The sequence below is a fragment of the Eubalaena glacialis genome, chromosome 3 (genome assembly GCF_028564815.1).
Source record: "Eubalaena glacialis isolate mEubGla1 chromosome 3, mEubGla1.1.hap2.+ XY, whole genome shotgun sequence".
Lineage (NCBI taxonomy): Eukaryota > Metazoa > Chordata > Mammalia > Artiodactyla > Balaenidae > Eubalaena > Eubalaena glacialis.
In genome coordinates, this window is record NC_083718.1 from 84,809,715 (window position 1) to 84,820,606 (window position 10,892).

A 10,892-nucleotide genomic window follows, 5' to 3' on the forward strand; every position below is an offset into this window, starting at 1 on the left:
TTCTGCCAAATGTTTAAAGAAAAATTAACACCAATTCTATATAATTTCTTTCACAAAATAGAAGAATTGCCTCCCAATTCATTTTATGAAGCTATATTACCTGGGGGGGTAGGGGGAGGGGACAGACAACAACAGTACAAAAAAAAAGATAAGTACAGACCAATATCTCTCATGAATATAAATCAAAAAATCCTTAACAAAGTATCAGCAAATAGATTTTACCGATGTATAAAAAGATTTATACATCATGCCCAAGTGCAGTTTATTCCAGGGAGGCAAGTCTGGTTCAGTATTCAAAAATCAACCCATGTAATCCACCATTAAGACTCTGGAGAAAATCACATGATTATATCAATTGATTCAGAAGGATTATTTGACACAATTCAACACCCACTCATGATTAAAAAAAAAAAAAGACTCTCAGGAAAATAGGAATTTAGGGAAACCTCTTCAACTTGACAAGAGCACCTACAAAGCCTACAGCTAACATTATACTTAATGGTGAAAGTCTGAGTGAGTGCTTTCCTCCTAAAATCAGGAACAAGGCAAGTATATTTGCTCTCATCCCTCTTGTTCAATATAGTGCTGGCAGTTCTAGACAGTGCAATAAGGCAAGAAAGGGAAGTAAAAAGGCATACGGATTCGAAAAGAAAAAATAAAACTGTCCCCATTTGCAGATGCTGTAATTTTCTACGTAGAAAATCTTAATGAATCTAACCAAAAACTCCTAGGAACAAATTAATATGGTACACATACACACACACCCCATGTGGACACCAAAATTAAAAATACTATTTACAATTGCTCAAAAAACTGCTTAGGTATAAATAACAAAACAAATACAAATTTACATTCTAAAAACTATACAATGTTGATGAAATAAAGATCTAAATAAATGGAGAGACATTCTGTGTTCACGGGTCAAAAGACTCAGCTTAGTAAAGATGTCAATTTTTCCCCAAATTGATATGCAGGTTTAATGAAATTTACTATCAAAATTCCAACATTTTTTGTTGACATAAACAATATTGTTCCAAAATTTATTTGGAAGGCAAAGGAACTAAAATCGCTAAAATAATTTTGAAAAAGAACAATAAAGTGTAAGGAATCAGTCTACCCAATTTTAAGACTTATTATATAGCAACAATAATTAATGCTGTGTATTATAGGTGGAGGGATAGACACATCAATCAGTGGAACAGAATAGAGATTCCAGAAATAGACCCACACAAATATGCCCAACTTTTTTTTTTTCTTGACAAAGATACCAAAGCAATTCAATGGAGGAAAGATAGCTTTTTCAACAAATGATGCTGAAGCAATTAGACAACCATAGGCAAAAAATGAAACTCAACCTAAGTCTAACGCCTTATTCAAAAATTAATTCAGGACTTCCCTGGTGGCGCAGTGGTTAAGAATCCGCCTGCCAATGCAGGGGACACGGGTTCGAGCCCTGGTCCGGGAAGATCCCACATGCCACAGAGCAACTAAGCCCATGCGCCACAACTACTGAGGCTGCACTCTAGAGCCCGCGAGCCGTAACTACTGAATCCACATGCCACAACTACTGAAGCCCACGCGCCTAGAGCCTGTGCTCCACAACTAGAGAAGCCACTGCAATAAGTCCATGCACCGCAATGAAGAGTAGCCCCCACTCGCTGCAACTAGAGAAAGCCAGCGCACATTAACAAAGACCCAACGCAGCCATAAATTAATTTATTAAAAAAAAATTAATTCAAAATGGCCACAGACTTAAATGTAAACTGTAAAATTATAAAACTTTCTTTTAAAAAGGAGAAAATCTTCAAGACGTGGAATTAGAGTTCTTAAATTTGACACCAAAAGCATGCTCTATAAAAGGAAAAATCAAGAATTCAGACCTCATCAAAGTTAAAAACTTGTGCTCCTGGAAAGCCCACGTGAAGAGGATGAAAAGACAAGCTACTGGGGAAGAATATTTGCAAACCATATATCTAACATATCTAAATAAATACTCAAAGTAAAAAAATCCACAAACAATCCAATCAGAAAACGGGCAAAAGACATGAACATATATTTCACCAAAAAGGATATTATCAAGGGAAAGGAAGCACATGAAAAGATGTTCAAGATAATTATCCAGAAAAATGCAAATTAAAACCACAATGAAATATTACTATATACCTATCAGAATGGCTAAAATAAAAAATTGTGACAACACCAAATCCTGGTGAGGATACAGAGAAACTGGTTATACACTGCTGGTAGGAATGCAAAATGGGGTAGCCACTTTGAGAAAGAATTTGGTGGACTTCCCTGGTGGCACAGTAGTTAAGAATCTGCCTGCCAATGCAGGGGACATGGGTTCGATCCCTGGTCTGGGAAGATTCCACACGCCGCAGAGCAGCTAAGCCCGTGGGCCACAACTACTGAGCCTGCTCTCTAGAGCCCATGAGTCACAACCAGTGAAGCCTGTGCGCCTAGAGCCTGTGCTCTGCAAGAAGAGAAGCCACCTCAGCGAGAAGCCCGCACACTGCAATGAAGAGTAGCCCCCGCTCGCTGCCAACTAGAGAAAGCCCATGCACAGCAACGAAGACCCAACACAGCCAAAAATAAACAAATAAAATTAATTAAAAAAAGAAAAAGAATTTGGCAATTCCTTACAAAGTTAAACATACACTTACCATTTAACTCAGCAGTCCCAATCCCATGTATTTACTAAAGAGAAATAAAAAGTTACTAATAATATATTTAATGATCATAGGAGCTTTATTTCCCCAAATGCAATAACCCACATGGCCATCAACTGCTGCATAGATAAAGAATGGAATACGACTCAGCAGATAAAGGAACAAACTAATGAGACATACAACACTGATAAATCTAAATATATGCTACATGAAAGAAGTTGGACACAAAACACTACATGCGGTATGATTCCATTTATGTGAAATTATTAAAAAGGCAAAATCTAGTGACAAAATATCAGTAGTAGCTAGGAGCCAGAGTTTTGGATGGGGATTGACCGCAAAGGGGCATGAGCAGTGATGGGCTGGTAAATGTTTAACCACCAGCTTTCAGTGAGGAGGGAGCCCTGGTTTGTGGCATTTGCCAGTGTCTATGGTGTAAATACCTTTGTCAATTTCACATGACCAATATGACATCACTGAACACTGAGTAGGGGAGAGAATGCTAGCTAACAATTGGATCCCACAATTGGTGTAAGTTGGCTCCAGCACACCACTGGGCACGGGGGAATGTTGTGGGGCTGCAGAAATGTTACCTATCTTGTAGTGATGGTTAAACAACTGTATATATTTGAAAAACTTATTAAAGGTATTATTTAAAATAAATTTATTTTACTTATTTATTTTTGGCTGCGTTGGGTCTTCGTTGCTGCAGGCGGGCTCTCTAGTTGCGGCGAGCGGGGGCTACTCTTCATTGCGGTGCGCAGGCTTCTCATTGCGGTGCCTTCTCTTGTTGCGGAGCACGTGCTCTAGGCGCACGGGCTTCAGTAGCTGTGGCTCGCGGACTCTAGAGCGCAGGCTCAGTAGTTGTGGCGCACGGGCTTAGTTGCTCCGCAGCATGTGGGATCTTCCCAGACCAGGGCTCAAACCCGTGTCCCCTGTGGTGGCAGGCGGATTCTTAACCACTGCGCCACCAGGGAAGCCCAAGGTATGTTTTAAATTGGTGAACTTTAATGTAAATAAATTATACTTCAATAAAGATTTATTTTTTAAGCTGGCTCAGGTATAGAAACAGCAAGGAATTACAACTTTTTATCGGGGTGGCTGCCCTCAGTCTCCTGATCATCCATCCTCAATTACTCTTAATTGTACAGATTGGGCGATATCCTTGTTGAGTGCCACCTATCTTGTTCCCAAGAGAGCTGTATTTCATTAATGATCTCCAAAGCCCTCTGCCAGTCAGACCCTAGCTGCCTCTCCAACATTTCTGCTCAGTACAGTAATTCAGCCACTCTGATGTCAATGGCTAGGCACCCACCACCTGCCCGTTTCAGCGTCCTATGGTCCCCATTACTATCAGTGAGCCTGGTTCTGTGACAGTTCAGTCCTGCCTATGGAGCAAGGTCATCCCTGAGCTTCTCAATGAAACTGGTGTAAAGGAAGTTTATTAGGGTGTGCTGTCAGGATCAACAACACCTGTGAGGAAGTGAAGGCCACAGGACTGGACAGAAGGAGCCATGGAGCTGTGGTGACCCTTCAGTGCTGTCCCCCATAGAGGCAAGGGAATCAGGCCTTTGAACTCCCATACTGACCAGTGAATACAGGCTGTCTAAGGATGGGGCACTACCTTGGATGATTTTTCAGTTGAGGGCAATTTCTAGAGGGGTCTCGGCTTAGAAATGTTAGCCACCAAAACTACCCACACCTTGCGCAGGAAGGAAGGCTACAGGGTTGAGTGCTTCAGTCCTAAGGAGGGGTATCTGGATGGCACACCATGGCATCCACTATAGGACCTTTAAATACGAGAAGTAGAATATATATATATATATTTGATACTTCTCACCTAGGACAGCTATAGACAACTTCTCTCCCCTCTTAGATGGTTTGGTGTGTGGGGTCTCACAATCAGTTACTTTACTACTGGAAGGGTCGTCAGCCGAGGGGAGAAAAACGGTGTATTCCAAAACCAAATAGACATTGTATTAAGATCTTACTATATATTAGTCCTAACATCGCTATGAACTATTGAATACATGTGACCAAGAATACACTGTTCATCTCACCTTCCTCTCTAAGGGGTGGACTACTTTTCTTTACACTCGGTAGATCTTCCCATAACATCTAGTGCAAATCAATATACAGAACAGCAAACTGAAAAATGAAAATCATGGAGACGGAAATGACCTTGAATGAGAGATAGTTGGCACTCAAAATGTTTGTTGATAAACGAATGGATTTTGACCTCAGCTACAGTTAGAATGATAGATTAATTGCCCAGAGGTGTACTACATCCATGTTCCTGAACTGTCATCCAGCCATTTTTTGTTCTCCAAGCTAAACGGGTCTAGGTATTTTTTTTCCTAGCGTGAAATACTGGAATCACATTAGATTGGAAATCAGGAGAGTGCAAGCCCCCTGTGCCACTCTGTCATCCGTGGATAAGTTTCTTCATCTGTAAAATAAGACTGGACTGGCTGATCTCTAAGGCAATTTCTACTTGAACAAATTCTACGATTCAGTCCTCCCCTTTGGCATCTGGTTTTCATTTCTCTAATCATAAAGTGTGGAAACAAAACGCAGTAACCCATTTAGCCTTTTTCCATCAGATTTAGTTTGCAGATACATCTTAATTGAACAATTAACCTATCCTACAGCTACCAGACAACTATTAGGAGTTTGTTCTTCCAGTCTCCTGAGATGCACTTATCGCTGCAATTCTTTGAGGGCTCTGTGCTGTCACTTATCCAGCCCAGTGACTGAAGAATAGGATACTTTGTGAAGTCCTGCTCCTGAAGGACCCGCGTCAGATTCCAGGCCACTTGGGGCCTGTGAGAGACGGGTCAGGAGTGTGACTAGTGAACTGTTGTGTTGGGCCTTGAAGAAGCTTTCTGGAGAAAGCGCTAAGTCTTCAGTCTCACACAAAATAGCCCCAAACTCCAACATATCAACTTGCATTTAATTTTAGTGTACTCCCTCTTCTCCTTGTGACTCTCCTCAGTGACTGTCCCCTGTGCCAGGTTAAATTACTACCTCACTGAAACAATAGCTGCTATCTACGAAGGCCTACCATAGGCCAGACATGGGAATGGTGCCTGCATGTGTAATGACACCCCGCACAAGTCCACAAGGGACATGTTATCCCCCTTATAGATGAAGAAACTCAGCAACCCAAGGGGACAACAGGAATGCTTTAACAGTGCCAAGAGCCTGTTCTTTTTCAACAAGCATTTAGTGAAAAGCTACTGTATGCAAAGCACATTTGATTCTTTTGGATTAAAGCAGAATTTTCCCATGGATGCTGAAAAATTTCTGGGTTTGTATGTCCACATGCACGTGCCAGCCTGCTCCCAGGGAGCTGTTTTTACAAAGCAAATGTTAGGATTCATGGATTTCAGATTCACGATGACAACAATGCTCAAAGATAAAATCTAGTAGCATGCCCCACTTTTTTTTTTTTTTACAGATATGAAAACCAAGGCCCTACGAGACTGTTAGATAACAGTGATATCTAAGATAACAGTGAGGAAAGGCTTCAGGAAGAAGTTTCCTTGGAAGAAGCAAGACTTGCCCTTCAGATTTAATAACGGGGAGATATGATATTAGACAGTAACTTGATGCCTGTAATTCCTAATCATCTGTTAGCATTTAGCTCCCACGCTGGGAAACATTTTCTGGCCAAGCCCCCATCATGCCCACCTGCCACTACAGTGCCAGTCAGGTATCCCTCCTCTGTGCCCCTGCAGTGGCTTGCCCTTTTCTCTTATCATTTCACTTCTGAAACTGATTATAATTATCTATTAATCCATCTCCACTCACTAGACTACAAGTTCCTTGAGGAAAGTGTATCTGACTTCCAAAAGTTTGCAGCCTGAGTATATAATGTACCCTAATATTTGTTGAATAAACGAGTGAATAAGTGATCAAACAAATGAATGAATAATCAACCTTGCAAGGTTTCTTTCTTCTGACACTTTTAAGAAGGAAACATCTAAGGAGCTCATGAAACAGCACTGCCAGAGATTAGGCCCTAGATTTTGCAACTTCTGAAGAAACTTTCTATTATAGGAATCTGGAAATTTGTGAACATTCTCCCACTCCTGGCCCTGTTTCTCTTCCTCCTGCTCACTCCACCCAGGCCTGGAATGGGCATTCTCCGAGCGGAGCGGTGTCTCGCCCAGGAGAGGGCAGCAGAGGCCCGTCCAAGGAGATGAGAGCGACGAGCTTTCCAGCTCTGGCCCTGCCTTCCCACCCAGTGAGAGCCAGCCGGAGGCCATCCTTGCTGCAAGCCTGTGACAGCTTCTGCTCCAACTGTAAGGACAGGAACCTGACACAGAGGTCACTCTAGGTCATGTGGTGGCAAAGTTAGGCCTGCCCATTAGTTCCCATTACTTCTGGACATCAGGGCCGATCTGCACAACATTTCCAAGAAGCCCCTAATGTTTTTTAGCCTAAAAGTAAAACAGACCCGAAGATATGGAAAATGTCAAACCCCTGGATGCTCAAGCGTCTCCCATTACAAAAGCCCGTCCTCGACACTGCCTCCCCTTCTAGCTACTGCCCTTCCTCCGTCCACCTCACAACCTTGCTCCTAGAAGGTCATCTCCACGGGCAGCATGCATCCACTCCCACATCCTCATCTCACAATTGCTGCTAAGCCCACTGCAGTCTCACTTCTGTCAACCCCACTGAAGCTAATCATATTAATATTACGCACGACCCAATTGCAAATCAGTGGAAACCTTCTGGCCTAAATTCATCCCCCGGGGAGTTCCCTGGTGGTCTAGTGGTTAGAATTTGGCGCTTTCACTGCCATAGAGCAGCTTCAATCCCTGGTTGGGGAACTGAGATCCCACAAGCCACACAGTACGGGCCAAAAAATAAGTTAAAAATGTTTAAACATTTTTAAAATTAAAAAATAAATTCATCTCCCCATTTCCCCTGCCCCTGTTGACTTCCCTTCTGCATTAGCAGATGATCCTATCATCCCTCTCCTTGTCCACACAAGAAACCTGGAAGTCAGTCTAGAATCTACATCCCCGCTTATAACCCCGCCCCATTCAAATCACAAGCCCTGCCAATTCCTCCTCCTAAAGACAACTAGGATTTCATCTCCTGTTTTCATGCCACTGCCTCGATCAAGCCTTCATCGTGCAGTCAGGCTTCTAACCACCACCCACCCATCCTTGCAACCATTCAGCAAGTGTGCACTGAGTAGCTACACGTGCCAGGCACAGCTGTGGGTGCTGGCCTTGGAGTGACGAGCACGACTGACAAGGCCTGCTCTCACCGGGGCTCACATTCCTGGGGCCACAGACAGTAACAGGAAAATAAGCAGACAAGACAATATCAGACAGTGGTAGGTGTTGTAAAGAAAACCAGACAGAGGGATGTGACAAAACGGCTAGGGGGAATACCTTTCTAATTAAATATGTTTAAATGCCTGGGGGAAGCGACTTCAGTCTGCTCCCTAGAAAAGGACTCTCTGAGGAAGTGACAAGAAGCTATCTAGGGCACTGTTCAATGGCTAAATCCTCAACTTCCCAGCCTCCCTTCAAGAGGGGGCCGCGTACACAGTTCTGGCCAGTGAGATGGTGGTGGAAGTTGGGGGGCGGAAGCAGGTGTCCCGAGGAAGCTTTTGCTTTCCCGAAAAGACAGACAAGTACCACTGGCACAGTCCCTTCCTGGTCCTCCTGCGTCTCCTCTGACCATGAGGGAGGGAAGGAACGGCAGAGAGGCAGCCCCTGAAACAACGCCAGCAGCTGCCACCTGCGGGTCTGCCACGTGAGGAAAGCACGGCCTGCTTGCTTAGCAGAGTCTTCTCTTGCTTCCAGCACACAGCATCCCAACTTGGACCATTAGCTCTGTGAGGTTCTGGGGAAGAGAAATCCAGGCAGAGTTCAAAGGCCCTAAAGTGGGAACTACCTTGGCATGTTCGGGGAGGAGAGAAAAGATTGGTGTGGCTGGAGCCCCGTGAGGCGGGAGGAAAAGAGCAGCCGACGACCGAGAGGTGGAGGGGCTCGTGAAGTTTTGCAGTCCCTGGAAGGCCATCCGGACTTTAAGTGCACAGAAGACCACTAAAGGGGTTTAGGCAGGAAAGTAACATACTGATTTAGGTTTCTTAAAAGATCATTCGAGCTACCACGTGGAGAATGAGTCAGGGAGGGAGGGTACGGCAGACACTGCTTCGGGACTGACCCAACAGCTGCTCCCCTCTCCTTTTCTCTTGCCCCCTTCTGCTCTGGAAGCAAGGAAGAAAGGAGTAATAAGAATCAGCAGGCCAGGACTTCCCTGGTGGCACAGTGGTTAAGAATCCGCCTGCCAATGCAGGGGACACGGGTTCGAGCCCTGGTCCGGGAAGATCCCACATGCCACGGAGCAACTAAGCCCATGCGCCACAACTACTGAGCCTGCGCTCTAGAGCCCGCGAGCCACAACTATACTGAGCCCACGTGCCACAACTACTGAAGCCCGCGCGCCTAGAGCCCGTGCTCCGCAACAAAGAGAAGCCACCGCAATGAGAAGCCCGCACACCGCAACGAAGAGTAGCCCCTGCTCGCCGCAACTAGAGAAAGCCCGCGCACAGCAATGAAGATCCAACGCAGTCAATAAATAAATAAATAAATAAATAAATTTATTAAAAAAAAAAAAAAAGAATCAGCAGGCCACCAGCATCCTGCTCAGCAGAATGTAAGCACCGAGACACCCTGACCACCCCATGCCTCTTGCCACGTCTGCCTAGCAAATCCCTTCTTACACAACACATGCCAGTTTCCGTGAGGCCTCCCTCACTCCCTCACTTCGCAAGGAGACCAGGTGTTCCTTCTTCCACCGCCTCCTGTATCATGTCCCTACTTCCATCATAGGTATACAACGGTCTTGATAGCAGTCGACGTAATGGGACTGCTCATTCAACTATACAAGCATTCGTTCTCTCCACAAATGCATACCAAGCACTTGCTATATTCAGACACTGTGCTAGGGGTCCGGAACTCAACAGTGAACAAGTTTGATTTTTAGGTTTGGTCCCTGCCCTGGCGGAGCTTTCAGTCCTAAAAGTGAGATATTCAGACAGTTAAGGTTTGGGGAGAAAAGCATCCCGTCTCCCAGACCATGAACCGCTGCACGGCGGGGACGATCGCTCTGCCTTACCCCCAGGACCGAGCACACTGTCTCACACAGAGAAGGCGCACTGTGACCTAAAAGTGCATTTCTTATCTCCACCAGGGAACTCCCCAAGCATGAGCCGCTGCACTCTCATGTATTAAACCACGCGCTCAAGCATCCTGAAGAACGGTCTGCTCTCTCCCCACACTGTTGCAGGCCTCTGCCCCTACAAAAGGTTCCAAGAGTGTCTAACATAACACTTCACATCAGAGATCCTTAGTAGGTGTGTGTTTGGCTGAAGGCTTCGTTTGGATTTTCTAAACAGGGATACCTCATTGTCAGAGCCATGGCTGCTGAAGTGTGATTCTGAAAGCACTTAAAATAACTCCTCAGGTTCCTACCCCATAGCTTATTATGTGTAGCTTTAATAGTTCTCTAAATGCCCCATTTTGTTGCCCTTTCTACTACTGCAGATGATGGTAGCTGGGAACAAGACAGCAGAGACAAGGGAAATAAAAATAATACAGCCCCCACTTCGGTCTGTATTATTTGTTGCTTCTGTTGCCATAGTGAAGTTGACAAGTGACACACAGGTGAGAGGTCCTTCCTACGGTGGAGCCAGTGAGTTGTGGAGGCCAGAGAGGTAGGACACACACACGTGCAAGACTTCCATGCCTCCTAGGCCTGGAAAGGACTTCACCAGGCCAACTGGCCCACTCTCCTGCCTCTAAGCTGAAAATCAAATGGATGGGCAGCTTGTTCCTAAAAATCCTCAAGAACAAAGTCCACCACCTCTGAGTCACCCATGGGGCTCTTATTTCACAATATTCATGGCTCTGAATGGGTTTCCTGTGTCTAATCTCATTCGCTCTTGCCATCCACCCAACCCAATTCCTCTGACTATTGCTTCTATGGAAATAAAAGTTAATCATCACCTGTACACTTTGTACAGTAACCCCGGAGGTAAGATAAAAAACAAAAGCCACCTTGGAAGCGTGGACTCTGCTTGAGTACAAGCACGACCAGCTGTGTTCCTCTCAGGATTCCCCACCCCTGCTCTTTTGTCCGGTCTTGGCTCTGGGAGTGAGTGGCCTGGAGGGGCAGGGAGTGCACGGGGTTGAG